Consider the following 15,229-nt stretch of genomic DNA (forward strand, 5'->3'; position numbering starts at 1 on the left):
TTCTTAACAGGAAACAAACATGTTCCAGAGATGGAGAGACAAAACTCACAGGAACACACCACTATTATCTGCTCTATAAATCTTAACCTGTGCCAGGTAAATAAGAACAGCCTCCTCCCATGCATGATATGTGTCTCTTTTTTATTGTGTATTAGTGGTATATAAGCATGTAATGTACACTGTCTGTATTGTGCTTTTTTATATGCATCAATGGTGTAACATTTTTCTCTTCCTCTCACAAGGCTCTGACAAGTTGGGCACATGTCAATGAAGCAACAAGCAACATCAGCAGTCATCTTGAGCTGGAGTCAAACATGCTGTAAGTCAACTTTACAGTTCATAGATTATGCATACCATTAGTATGAGCAATAGTTATAATGTGAAAACATTTAAAGGTTAAGTCACTGCTCCTTCTGTTTTGCTCTGGTACTCAAGTGTTAAACAGAGATTTCTGTGATGTACATGTGCAAAACCACAGACTGTTATGGTATATGCCAACTGTCATATCCTTTTTTTATGTTTGTGTGCTTGTGTCCTTCATGAACAACAAACAGAAATCAAGGAGGGCTCCAGCAACATTTGACCATGCTTTGCACAGCTAAGCCACACTGAGAGGCTACGACGAATACACCTGACAACTGCCTGACCTGTACCTCGTATGTGACTGTGTTTTTCTGTCATAAACACTATAGTGTTACACCATGACTCTGAAAACTGCTGATTTCCAGACATGGCGCTAAAGTTTCCTCTCCTCTCCTCTCCTCTCCTCTCCTCTCCTCTCCTCTCCTCTCCTCTCCTCTCCTCTCCTCTCAGGGACAGGAAAAAGCAGTGCAGCTATGTGCTTTTTACTCAACATTCATTGCTACTCTTCAGATGGACCCAGACCATCTGTAAGTATCCTATATAGCAGGGCTCCCTTAACAGGCGGACCGCGGTCCGAGTCCGGACCCGCACGCCGTCCTATACGGACCCGGACCTATAACTAATAAATTCTTAATAGATTTGAAATTTTGACAGGACGCTTCTATTTTAACTGGCGCAACTATTCTAGTCTTTCCAGCGCTGGTTTAGGTGATCAGGAAACGCACAGACCAATTGCAGAGAAGCTGCGTGTGGAGGAGACTGTTGTTAATGACGGAGTTTATTACAACAGTCAAAACTAACGTGATGGTTAATGACATCGACACCAACCAGATGCACTTAAATTAATCCTCACTTTCTACTTTGAATAGATTTTTATATTCAGTGAGCAGGCTTCAAAACTTCTACGTCTGCACTCACACTTTTACTTACAGTGTGTTGTGAGTGTGTAAACAGGGAAAAGGTTCAAATTTTCAGATCTTTTTTTTTAAACAACTGTATAAGGAGGCCTATATGTAAAACAGGAGAGTCTGTGTTTCTCTGTGAGAAACTTTCAGATCTTCTCACAGCGGAGTGAACAGGTGAGGGAGGGGAGGAGGGCACATTGATCACTAATCAATCACTGATACCGTCGTCATCTCGGACTGATTAAAAAATAAAAATGACAAAATTGGCGACAAACCAAACCTGGGTGTCCACACAAATAAGGTCTTTGTGTGAAACACTGCAGAGTGTAACATCGTGCTGTTTACAGACAGTCTGCTGTCATTAGTTTGTCAGACAGACAGAGAGGGTCGTGTCTAGAAGGGAACCCTAGACCCGCGAAAGATTGCGCGAGTTTGATTATCTTAGTAGAAATAACGAACACAAATCTCGCGAGAGTTGTGCAAATAAAGAGTTAGAGCTTCTAGCCATGCCCGAAAAAGGTGCGCAGCTCCAAAAATAGAAAATCATATCGTGGTGTTGATGTTTTTAATGTGGCGGGCTGCCATAAATAAAACACTATTCACTGAAACACTGATCACTGACCTGCTGTGATGGAAAAAAATACTCAGATTCTTTACTTAGGTATTTTTACATTGTGGTATTAGTGTTTTTACTTAATTACAATTTCAAAATTTTGCATGTTATTGTTTCCTTTTTTGAAAAATCAACATTTTTATTGCTGTTGTTGTAACTTTAATGGTATTCTTATTGGTATTTTTTGATGACTAAATACAGACCTGCAAAAGTCATAAGAGAAAAGGAAAAGGTGGCATGTTGGTAAACCAGTCCCCCGTCCCCTGGGGGTCTGGGAGCATCCTGCTCCAGAAGAAAAATGTTGTGATTTTAACAAGTGAACAAAACATCCTGGTGACTGTTTCAGTTAAAAGAGTTAGTTCCATCTTCTGTTTGTGGTTTCTGCAGACATTACTACCTTAACTTTTACCTTTGTACTTGGAAACAAAAGTAGAAAGTAAAGTAAAAACAGTAAAAGCAAATCTACAGTAAAAGTAAAGTTACTTTACTGAGTATTTTTATTTTAGTAATTTATAGTTGCTTGTAGACCTGTCTTATCTTCTCTTTTGTATTGTTCTTAAATAAAGCAAAAGTAATGTAATAGAAAAAAATGCAGAACACGCAATATTTTTTATCTGATTACTCAATTAATCGCCAGAATAGATAGATAGATATAATAGATTATGCTTTAATTTTACTGGTCTGGCCCACTTGAGATCAAATTGGTCTGTATGTGGCCCCTGAACTAAAATGAGGCCCCTGATGTAGACGCTGATACAACTACTACACTACTTCAGTATATATCACTCTCATAACACAAGTTAGACATTATGATGTTCCGGACCTTTGCTTTAGGAAATTTTCTCTAACTGGACCTCTTTGAATTTTAGTTGAATACCCCTGCTATATAGGCTTGGTTTTGAATAGAGTTAATACTTGTTCACTGTTAAATGTGTACTTGTTTTCCAAATCTATTTGTGATGATGTGCTTCATGTTTTTTTCTGTTTGCCCCATTATAACATTTATAATGAGATTTTTCTTGTCTACAGCCAACGCTGCGTTGAGAGAGTCTGAGAGTCCTGAACGGCCAGCCGAGGTACGTCTTGTTTATCATCAAAGGAACCACTGACAATACTTCTGGTAATAGTAGTTTGAATGGTAGTAGTAGTTCTGTTAGAGCAGTGAAACTGAGTATTTTTATGTGTGGGGGAACCTGTAAATTTAGAAATGAGTCGATAAGAAATTCGGAGTAGAGACTCTGTTTAAGCATTTAAAAATCTAGATCAATTAGGACATGCTGGCTATGACTTTTCTCATTCATAACAGTCATTGTTTTTTAAATTCTTAAGCAACAAACAGTCAAATGTTGCACATAATTCAAACATTGTTATATCATGAAGGTAGCTATTGAGTGTTCATTATTGCACTAAATGAATGTTATACTGCTTTATAAAAAACATTAGTGTGTGTGTTTCTGTTGTTTCAGAATGGCTGGACCAAATAAGCAGTTTGTAGCAGAAGCAGAATTCTAACATTGTGATATTATAAAGGCAGCTATTCAGCGTGGGGTCAGCTTTCTAACAAACATTCAAATATTCTACATAATTCAAATATTATATTTACATGGCAGGTATTCAGTGTTGCGTCAGGTTTTTAAGTAATATTCAAATACTCTACATAATTCAAAAATTATATTTTCGAGGCCGCTATCAGTGTGGCATCAGCTTTTTAACATCAGCTTTTTAACAAAAATCCAAATGTTCTACCTAATTACCTTAAAAAGGCAGCTATTCAGCGTGGTGTCAGTCATTCTACAAACATTCAGAAATTCCATAGAATTCAAACTTTATTATATTTTAAAGGTAGCTATTCAGTGTGGTGTCAGCCTTTCTAACTAATATTCAAATATTCTACATAATTCACGTATTATTACATTATCATGGCAGCTATTCAGTGTGGCTTTAGCTTTTTAACTAATATTCAAGTATTATACATAATTCAAACCTTCTTATATCATTCACGCAGCTATTCAGTGTGGCGTCAGGCATATTGTTGCAGCAAGCCAATGCAGCATTGCAGCTTGGCTTCAGCTTGTTGCATTCACAGTCGTAATTTCTTTAGAAATTGCTTTTCTAGTATCTCTAGTATCCTATTTAACTCGACCCTAAATTCCTTCAGGGTTCGATCCTCTTTTGTAAGAATGAGCAGTTTTTGAAGCAGTGTGACCTTCTGACCTTTCCTGAGAGCCCGTGTAGTACAGTGGTAGTTAAGGGTTTTTTTTTGCTTTCATTACTTGAGGTGTATTTCACCATCAATACTGTTATTATTTTTATTATTGTTAATAGTGATTTTGAGGACAGTTTTGCTTCAATTTTTGGTCTGAATGCCTTCCTTTCAATATTATTTGGGTTTATTACATTGACACCAGGCCTTTTCTCTGTATTTCAGAATGGTCTGGTGTAAGTGAAGACCTGAGCCGGTGCAAGCTGCATCCCCCAGCAAGGTGAAAGGACTGCCACAAAGGAGGTGAAACAGCACAATAGCCGAAGTTATAAAGACATTTTTTCTTTATTCTGTGAGCCATATGGCTCCAAAATTCAAATTCTCTGGACTAATTTCATCTTTTGTGAATCTCTTTTAGAAAATAATTATGATGTTTTATTTTACTATTGCTTTAGAGGCCTTGTAGAGGCTGTAAACTGACTCTCCATGTGCTGCTGAATTGTTTGGCGGTTCACTTGATAGGCCTTGCAGTGACTCTTTTTGTCCAGGAGATGGAGCCAAGCTATCAGTAATCAGTTATTTGACTTTTGCTCTTTCTCATCAAACAGCTACCCTGACACAGTAGGACATGCTTTTCTATCCCCTTTTCCTTCTTTTTTCCCTTCTTTTATAAATTTTATTTAATACTGAAGGTTTTTTTAATCAGGAATTAGTCTCCATTAGTTAATTTTTTTTTACACATTTATTCTAATTTTTTTTAGTAATAATTTATTTTCTTTGCATTTATATTTTAGGGATTTATTTGTTTTTTTAAGAGGATAAAGTTTTTTTCTTCCATAACCCCCCCCCCCAATAAAGGGTTTTATTGTGTGTGCGATTTTGGATCGTTGTCCTGACCTCTTCTCAATTTGATATCTTCTAGATATTATCACCTCACCTGAGATATAGGTGTGCTGAATAATTAATTGGTGCATACAGCACTGGATAGGAAGAGGTCAGGTGACGATCCGTGGCTGCTCAACCATTTACCTTTTATTTTTAATGGAGCCTCAGGAAAGGGCCATCCAATTAGAGATTTAATCTCACCGCAGGTCACAAATGTGGTGTATGCTATAGTGGGAAAATTATATGCTGAACTGGTCACTGTTGTTCCTCATAGTTACTTCTCATGTATTGTCAGGCACTAACTGGTTACTTGTCCTTGAACACACAGCTGTTGTCCCTTTGGAACAACAACTTCTGATAACACAATCACATCCTGACTCTCCCACTAAGCACTTCAGGTCCATCCTGACCCAAACTCCTTCATCTCCTCACCCTATAAGACAGATTTACATTATTGACTCATTATCAGTTCCTTTCACACTTTCCGTGTGACTGTGTACTGATCCTTTGCAAAGCTCTATTGAAACACCGCATCAAACACCAGACAATCTTGGTCATGGTGTCTGTCTTCATTTTCAGATTTTCCACCACAATTTGGTGTCAGAAGTGGGATTGCTTGTCTGAGGGTTTTTGGACTCGGGGTCGATGGTGGTAGTGCACACCCTGAGGAGATATTCCCTTCAGCCTCAACCTCCCCACAAAGATGAGTGAGAAGGAGGGCCTGAGACCAAGACCAGACTCACTCAGCGCTGCGATTCAACAATTCTCATTGGTGAGAATCTGAAAACTTATTTAATTTACTTTTAGAAAAGTAGAAGAGGGGGGAAAATCAGGAGACTGAATGTAATTTTCTGAGCACAGAAAGTTTCAGTATAAGACAGTTGAACAAACTGAGGAATTGCATGAGAAAGAAAAAAAAAAGACTATTGACATGACACATTGACTATGTTCCAAGGACATTCTGTGGAGGTCTACGTACAGCTGATCCAGATGTTTGTTTCCATTGTGGCAAAAAGGGACATTGAGCCAAACACTACCCTGAGCCAAACACTAGACTGATGCAACTCAAAAGATGATTGACTCGCGGCGGAATCATGGGACTCAATATCTGACCATAATGTTCAATATAACCCTGTTTTGAAGGTTTATCAACAAAAATTACCTTTGTTGTCTACATACTCAGATGTGTTCAACTGGTACCAGACACACAACACACATTTGCCTATTTACATAAAGCATGTGACATCACAAACACCCCAGCCTTTCAGAAGATCCCTAAAAATTATATTGGTCTAATCAGAGGCATGCAACCAATTGTGATCACACCAAAATCTAATTAAAGGCCCTGTCAACCATAATATCCACTCAACAAAAAAAATAAAAATAAAAATAAAAAATAGAGAGAGGCCATCGACGGTATTACACCAGTCTTTAACACTTGATTAAGGGCAGTTGTAATCATTCCCTGTGAAAATTCTCCTGTGTGCACACCAATTTTCTCAGTTAAAACAAAACAAAAATCAGCTAAAAATTCAAGAGAAAGTTGGAGCTAATTAAATCTGTCACCAGGAAGTGCACGATTACAATATATTGATGATTAAATGATTCGTGCTTTAACTCAAGTTCAGTGTGAAAAAGACACATTTGAAACATTTGGCTGAAGAAGGTCACAAAACTAGCTCGTCAAAACTGCAGTTTGTCCTACAAGTGACATTTTTGGGTCATGTGATCATATCTGAGGCCAAATTCCTCTCCCAAAAAAGAGTAGACATTTCAAAACATTTTCAAATCCAATCATAAAGAAACAAGTTATGTCTTTTGTGTTCCTATTGCAGGACCTTCATTCCCAATTATGCTGTCCTCGAGACACCCCTGAGCGCAATCGCACACGAACGAGGCCTAGAAGCACATAGTAAAGTGACATGGACTGCTGATGCAGGATAAACATTTGTTGACTTAAAACATGTCCTTCTGAAGACTCTGATGACTCTAACTCTTGGGTCACCAGATCCAAACCGACCTTTTACTCAGACTGTGGACAAAGAGTGTTCAGTACTCTAGGATGATGGAGGCAGACAGAGACCTGTAGCCTACTTTTCAGCTAAACTTGATGCTTTAGCTACAGGAATTCCTACTTTTTAAGGTTACTCTAAACTAACTCACCTTGCTCCCACGTTTCATTGATTTTGATTTAGCAGAAAACATCTTATCTTTCAGCAGCAAGATTGCTCCTTTATAACACTGTTCTATTTGAAATCCTTGATATCACTGTGAAAAGATACAATATAACTGAGGTATATTTCTGGTAAGATAACCATGGGTTCATGTGTAGTGTAGGCCTACAGATCATACAGTCCCTAACCTTCTCTAACAATTCAGCGTATCTTTGTTCTCTGTGGCCTGAGAGCCATGTATTTCCATTTTTGGGTATCATGAAGATACAGCTCTTTGCATCAGTCCATGTTAGGAGATGAGCGAAGAACACAACTATGTTCTTACAATAACTGAAGTTTGTTCCCCCAGACCAGATTTGCAAGAAACACCTTTGCAAAATCCAGATTTTGAACTGTTTGTGGATGGATCAGCATCATGCAACCCTGACACAGGAAAAAAAATGTAATTAGTTTCGCTGTGGTAACCAGGGGTTAGGGGTCTGTTTGTTGAATCCTTATTCAACAAACAGACCCCTAACCTTAACTTAAACTTTGACTCAAAAAGAAAAAAAAACAAAATTAGAAAATAAATGGTGTTATGTATCTCATAAATTATCAATGATTAATCAGTCAAAGCTTTCAACTATTGGTTCTGGAAAATGCACAAAATTTATAACCCTAGTTTGGAGAGGTGACAGTGACATCAATGGTTGAAAGTAACTAATACTCTAGTAGTTTTTCAGGCAAATACTTTGTACTTTTACTGAAATATATTTCTAACGCCAGTACTTTTACTTGTAATTGAGTAATGTTTTAGCAATATAACAGATTTCTTGTACTCTTTTCACCATTGGTAACTGCACATGATACAGTCAATGCCAAATCACTCTCATAGAAGCATGTAATCTAGCAACAGACAAAACAGTGAATATCTACACAGACAGTAGATATGTTTTTGGCTTTATGCATGATTTTGGTACAATTTGGAAAAAGAGAAATTTTCAAACACCATCTGGCAAACCTATAGCACATCACACTCTTGTTTTACAACTGCTGGATGCTGTTCTGCTCCCAAAACAGGTTGCTGTGTGTAAATGTCATGCTCACACTAACAATGACCAACTTTCACAGGAGAACACCAGAGGAGAAGCAGCTGCCAAGGCCGCAGCATGCCCAGAATTAACTATTTCTAAATTCTTTCCATATAATGACCCTAACACACCCTCCACTGCTATAGCTGTTTTATCTAACATTCATAAGCAGGTGAAGGAAGCGCTACCAGCTCCAGCCACAGGACCTCTTCATGACCTGCAGCCTGGTGACTGGGTAGTGGTGAGAGTCCTGAGACAAAAGACCTGGCACTCGAAGCAGTGGACGGGTCCATTCCACATGCTGCTGACCGCACAGACGGCAGTAAAGTTTGCCAAAAGAGTTACCCGGATCCATGCCAGCCACTGCAAAAGGGTTCCACCTCCACCAGAGACACCTATAACAAAATTGGTCATCACATCGCGAGGATGAGAAGAAGAGGCAACAGTATTGGCATACTGTCCAACGAGAACTTGCATGGCTCCAACTAAGTGGCGTGCTGAATGAACCTCAGTGTCACCATCATGGGATCAGAGATGGAACTCCAATAACAGCCATGGCATGCATTCAGCCACCCTGGATGGTGTGGCCTGTGAGGCTCAATGTGTTTTCTTGTGAGTTCATTCCCTAAAGTAAAAAAAAATGTTTTCCATCAGATGACACAGTTAACTACTCCTGATTGGCTCCCACCATGCAATGCTGAAGACATTCCTGATCCTATTGACAACCCAGATTTTGACATTGTTATGTTAATAGATATGGAACTTTCCTGCCTAAGTTGCTTGCATTTGTTATACTAAATTCTCCCATCTGTAACAACAGCATCTTGCTTTTTCCAGGGGTAGTATTTTATGAAGTAATGTTTTAAAATTTTTCTTCACTCTCTTATACTTTACTATTATGTTATCATATGTAAGGACTATTTTTTGTTGTATTGTTTGTAGAGAAGGTGTGATCTTTTATGGTCTTTTATAATTTTCCTTTACTTTCCTTTTTATGTGATCACGTATGATCAAAAAGGGGGGATTATAGTAAGAAAATTATATGCTGAACTGGTCACTGTTGTTCCTCATAGTTACTTCTCATGTATTGTCAGGCACTAACTGGTTACTTGTCCTTGAACACACAGCTGTTCTCCCTTTGGAACAACAACTTCTGATAACACAATCACATCCTGACAATAAGCACTTCAGGTCCCAACCTCCTTCATCTCTAAGACAGATTTACATTCTTGACATTATCACTTCCTTTTACACTTTCTTTGTGACTGTGTACTGATCCTTTGCAAAGCTCTATTAAAGAAAATCTTGGTCATTGTGCCTGTCTTCATTTTCAGATTTTCCACCACAATGCTGTCCAATGTCAACACTGTAAATTACTGTACATTGGGGAAACAGGCTGAACTCTGAAAACGAGAATACTGGAGCATGTTAATCATGTTAAGAAAAGTCACATGCTCATTTTACCATTCATGGTATCCACAATTTCAAGTATATTGGCTTGGAACAACTCTTTGGTCCAAAAAACCAAAGGGTGAGACATGAGATCCAACTCATTAATAAGCTTGCCAAAGTTTCACCAGACTGCTTAAATCAAAGGGTTTAAAGACTTTCAGTTTTCATTTAAGATCCAAATGAAACGAGTAAAGACTTGTATTGTGGCTGTTGTTTTTTCACAAGATTCACATTTTGCGGATTATTCCTTTACAATTTAGGCTTTTTTAGGGGGCGCAAGCCCTGGTTAAAAATAAATAATTAAATAATTTTTATGTCTAAATGATGAACTTCCCTAAATTGTGCTTTCTGGGCATCTGATGCTCAGAATAACCTTATTTCACCACATGCAGTCGCATAGGCAGCTCACATCACAGTGTGGGCACTTAAGGCTCAGAAGTGAAAAATCTGACAAAACAGGGCATACAACCATGTTTTCCATCGAGAAGATGAGGATTGCAGCCACTTGTGCTACGAAACTGTGCTTTCTGGGCGTCTGATGCTCAGAAACACCTTAATTCATCATATGCTTGCACATAGGCCAAGAACATTGAAATCGGTACATCTCTCAGTTGACATGAGTTTGAGTAGATAATGCATAAATTCTTATCTTTGGGTGGACTATCCTTTTACGTAATTATCAGCTAAAACTGTTTTATCTTAATACATTATAATTATCACCTACTATTTGTGCACTCTTGTGCCCTACAATTTGACCAGAAAGCCCCATTAAACTTGAATTCATCATAGGCCAAAGTGACTTCTCCTAAAAATGACTTCATTCCAGGCCTGAGTATATGTTGCCAATAGCCAGTTCTGACAAAGAAAGAACCAATATTTTTATAGTCATATTCCTATAATGCTATATCACATGGAAGCAGCTCATAGTGCACTTGCCCCTTGTCTTTTACACCCAGCGGCATAGTCCTGTAACACAAGTATGCACGCTGAGTGTTAAAGTCAAAAACATGGTGACACAAAACCTGGCGTGGCAAAAACATAATATAGGTCGAGCAATTGTATAATTCCTCTGGGATTGACTGACTGATCCACTGACAAATTTGGCATGAATGTAACAAGTTCTGGCAAAGGACAAACCCATCCTTACTTTGTGATCATCTCATGAAATCTTTGAATTGATACAGCAAAGTATATAGTAATTTGTGTGTTACTGTATCTTTTGTTTGTTCTGTTTTGTCTTTTATGTGATGCAGAACAGGAATTAGCTGTAAACCAGTTTTAAGTGAGCCAGGGCTGTTGAATTTTAACTGATTTCATTTTTTTTTTTTTATCTTCTCCTGCACAAAAATAAATGGAATGAAAGTGAAAAATGTGTTATTGTAAGTTTTAATGCTTTCACAAAGTAATAAAACTATGTGTAAAGCATCATGCATAATGTGTATAAGATGAGATATTCCAGTTCAGGATATCTTCAACCCCCTCTTAATTCAAGATATCTACACTGTAATTTTTAGATATCTTAAATTGAGTTTTACCTAGTCAGAATAACACTATAGATATCTTGAACTGGAATCACGCCTAGTCAAAATTATGTTGTAGATATATCTAACTGGAATTACAGACAATTGTAATTTAGATGTACATATCTGCAATGTGAGTTGTGGATATCTGCAACTTAATTATGACTATCTGTAATGACGAACCCCATACACATGAATAGAGAAAGTGACGTCATTTCTCCGAGTGAGAACGTAGTTGTGGATAACTGTTAACTGACAGTTGTGTATAGGAATAATGAGGCTGTGGATATCTGAAATGTTATTTTTGAATAGGAAGAACTGAATTACGGATATCTGCAATAGATATCCAGTAGGGGAGTGTATCTCACTGAGTGAGACCGATTTGATAAGTATCTTGATACATGTTCAACCTTAGATGTGTCTTATAAATCTTTAAGTAGCCAACGATTGGGTTCGATATGATTCACCTCTGTCACGATACAATACAATATGATACAATACAAGACAATGCAGTGTCAGTCGTTACATTTTGATTCAATTAATGCCACATTTGTAGAGTGCTTTTAGTTGCAAAAAAAAAATCTCATGTGTAAAGGAGATCCCGTAGCCTAAATGAGAATCTGTGAACAAAAAGCTAAAAAAGTGAAAAATCTGACAAACAGGGCATAAAAAGACACAAAACCACCTTTTCCATCAAGAAGATGATGATTGCAGCCACTTGGCACTGGAAAGTGTGCTTTTTGAGCTTTTTACGCTCTGAAAACGCTTATTTCACCATATGCAGTCACATACAGGGACCAAATCACAGAGTGGTCACTGATGCTTAAAAGTGAAAAATCTGGCAAAACAGGGCATAAAAAGACACAAAACCACCTTTTCCATCAAGAAGATGATTATTGCAGCCACTTGGCTGTGAAAAGTGTGCTTTTTGAGCTTTTTACGTTCTGAAAACGCTTATTTCACCATATGCAGTCACATTCAGGGCCAAAATCACAGAGTGGTCACTGATGCTTAAAAGTGAAAAATCTGGCAAAATAGGGCATAAAAAGACACAAAACCACCTTTTCCATCAAGAAGATGATGATTGCAGCCACTTGGCTGTGAAAGTGTGCTTTTTGAGCTTTTTACGCTCTGAAAATGCTTATTTCACCATATGCAGTCACATACAGGGACCAAATCACATTGGTCACTCATGCTAAAAAAGTGAAAAATCTGCCAATTTAGGGCATAAAAAGACACAAAACCACCTTTTCCATCAAGAAGATGATGATTGCAGCCACTTGGCACTGGAAAGTGTGCTTTTTGAGCTTTTTACGCTCTGAAAACGCTTATTTCACCATATGCAGTCACATACAGGGACCAAATCACAGTGGTCACTCAAGCTAAAAAAGTGAAAAATCTGCCAATTTAGGGCATAAAAAGACACAAAACCACCTTTTCCATCAAGAAGATGATGATTGCAGCCACTTGGCTGTGAAAGTGTGCTTTTTGAGCTTTTTAGGCTCTGAAAACGCTTATTTCACCATATGCAGTCACTTACAGGGACCAAATCACATTGGTCACTCATGCTAAAAAAGTGAAAAATCTGCCAATTTAGGGCATAAAAAGACACAAAACCACCTTTTCCATCAAGAAGATGATGATTGCAGCCACTTGGCTGTGAAAGTGTGCTTTTTGAGCTTTTTAGGCTCTGAAAACGCTTATTTCACCATATGCAGTCACATACCGGGACCAAATCACAGTGGTCACTCATGCTAAAAAGTGAAAAATCTGCCAAAACAGGGCATAAAAAGACACAAAACCACCTTTTCCATCAAGAAGATGATGATTGCAGCCACTTGGCTGTGAAAGTGTGCTTTTTGAGCTTTTTACGCTCTGAAAAGGCTTATTTCACCACATGCAGTCACATACAGGGCTCAAATCACAGAGTGGTCAACTGATGCTTAAAAGTGAAAAATCTGGCAAAACAGGGCATAAAAAGACACAAAACCACCTTTTCCATCAAGAAGATGATGATTGCAGCCACTTGGCTGTGAAAGTGTGCTTTTTGAGCTTTTTAGGCTCTGAAAACGCTTATTTCACCACATGCAGTCACATACAGGGACCAAATCACAGAGTGGTCACTGATGCTTAAAAGTGAAAAATCTGGCAAAACAGGGCATAAAAAGACACAAAACCACCTTTTCCATCAAGAAGATGATTATTGCAGCCACTTGGCTGTGAAAAGTGTGCTTTTTGAGCTTTTTACGCTCTGAAAACGCTTATTTCACCATATGCAGTCACATTCAGGGCCAAAATCACAGAGTGGTCACTGATGCTTAAAAGTGAAAAATCTGGCAAAATAGGGCATAAAAAGACACAAAACCACCTTTTCCATCAAGAAGATGATGATTGCAGCCACTTGGCTGTGAAAAGTGTGCTTTTTGAGCTTTTTACGCTCTGAAAACGCTTATTTCACCATATGCAGTCACATACAGGGACCAAATCACAGAGTGGTCACTGATGCTTAAAAGTGAAAAATCTGGCAAAACAGGGCATAAAAAGACACAAAACCAACTTTTCCATCAAGAAGATGATGATTGCAGCCACTTGGCTGTGAAAAGTGTGCTTTTTGAGCTTTATACGCTCTGAAAACGCTTATTTCACCATATGCAGTCACATACAGGGACCAAATCACATTGGTCTTTCATGCTATAAAAGTGAAAAATCTGTCAAAACAGGGCATAAAAAGACACAAAACCACCTTTTCCATCAAGAAGATGATGATTGCAGCCACTTGGCTGTGAAAGTGTGCTTTTTGAGCTTTTTACGCTCTGAAAAGGCTTTTTTCATCACATGCAGTCACATACAGGGCTCAAATCACAGAGTGGTCACTGATGCTTAAAAGTGAAAAATCTGTCAAAACAGGGCATAAAAAGACACAAAAATACCTTTTCCATCAAGAAGATCATGATTGCAGCCACTTGGCTGTGAAAGTGTGCTTTTTGAGCTTTTTAGGCTCTGAAAACGCTTATTTCACCATATGCAGTCACATACAGGGACCAAATCACAGAGTGGTCACTGATGCTTAAAAGTGAAAAATCTGGCAAAACAGGGCATAAAAAGACACAAAACCACCTTTTCCATCAAGAAGATGATTATTGCAGCCACTTGGCTGTGAAAAGTGTGCTTTTTGAGCTTTTTACGCTCTGAAAACGCTTATTTCACCATATGCAGTCACATTCAGGGCCAAAATCACAGAGTGGTCACTGATGCTTAAAAGTGAAAAATATGGCAAAATAGGGCATAAAAAGACACAAAACCACCTTTTCCATCAAGAAGATGATGATTGCAGCCACTTGGCTGTGAAAAGTGTGCTTTTTGAGCTTTTTACGCTCTGAAAATGCTTATTTCACCATATGCAGTCACATACAGGGACCAAATCACAGAGTGGTCACTGATGCTTAAAAGTGAAAAATCTGGCAAAACAGGGCATAAAAAGACACAAAACCACCTTTTCCATCAAGAAGATGATGATTGCAGCCACTTGGCACTGGAAAGTGTGCTTTTTGAGCTTTTTACGCTCTTAAAACGCTTATTTCACCATATGCAGTCACATACAGGGCCCAAATCACAGAGTGGTCAGTTATGCTTAAAAGTGAAAAATCTGGCAAAACAGGGCATAAAAAGACACAAAACCACCTTTTCCATCAAGAAGATGATGATTGCATCCACTTGGCTGTGAAAGTGTGCTTTTTGAGCTTTTTACGCTCTGAAAACGCTTATTTCACCATATGCAGTCACATACAGGGACCAAATCACATTGAACACTCATGCTAAAAAAGTGAAAAATCTGTCAAAACAGGGCATAAAAAGACACAAAACCACCTTTTCCATCAAGAAGATGATGATTGCAGCCACTTGGCTGTGAAAGTGTGATTTTTGAGCTTTTTACGCTCTGAAAACGCTTATTTCACCATATGCAGTCACATACAGGGACCAAATCACATTGGTCACTCATGCTAAAAAAGTGAAAAATCTGTCAAAACAGGGCATAAAAAGACA

The 15,229-nt window shown here is 38.2% G+C and overlaps 1 long non-coding RNA gene across 2 annotated transcripts; it reads left to right on the plus strand.

Moving 5' to 3' along the window:
* The first annotated feature begins 246 nt into the window (after nucleotides 1-246).
* On the plus strand, nucleotides 247-8,835 carry LOC146307954 (uncharacterized). 2 transcript variants are annotated; one of them, XR_014772630.1, is made up of 6 exons: nucleotides 247-319; nucleotides 555-656; nucleotides 2,911-2,957; nucleotides 4,310-4,387; nucleotides 5,549-5,741; nucleotides 8,360-8,835. It is a non-coding gene; the product is annotated as an uncharacterized LOC146307954 (long non-coding RNA). The 2 variants fall into 2 exon arrangements; XR_014772631.1 differs by having other exon boundaries at nucleotides 8,383-8,835.
* Nucleotides 8,836-15,229: the final 6,394 nt, after the last annotated feature.

This window comes from Lutjanus erythropterus, chromosome 20 (assembly GCF_056507025.1).
Source record: "Lutjanus erythropterus isolate fLutEry1 chromosome 20, fLutEry1.hap2, whole genome shotgun sequence".
NCBI lineage: Eukaryota > Metazoa > Chordata > Actinopteri > Lutjaniformes > Lutjanidae > Lutjanus > Lutjanus erythropterus.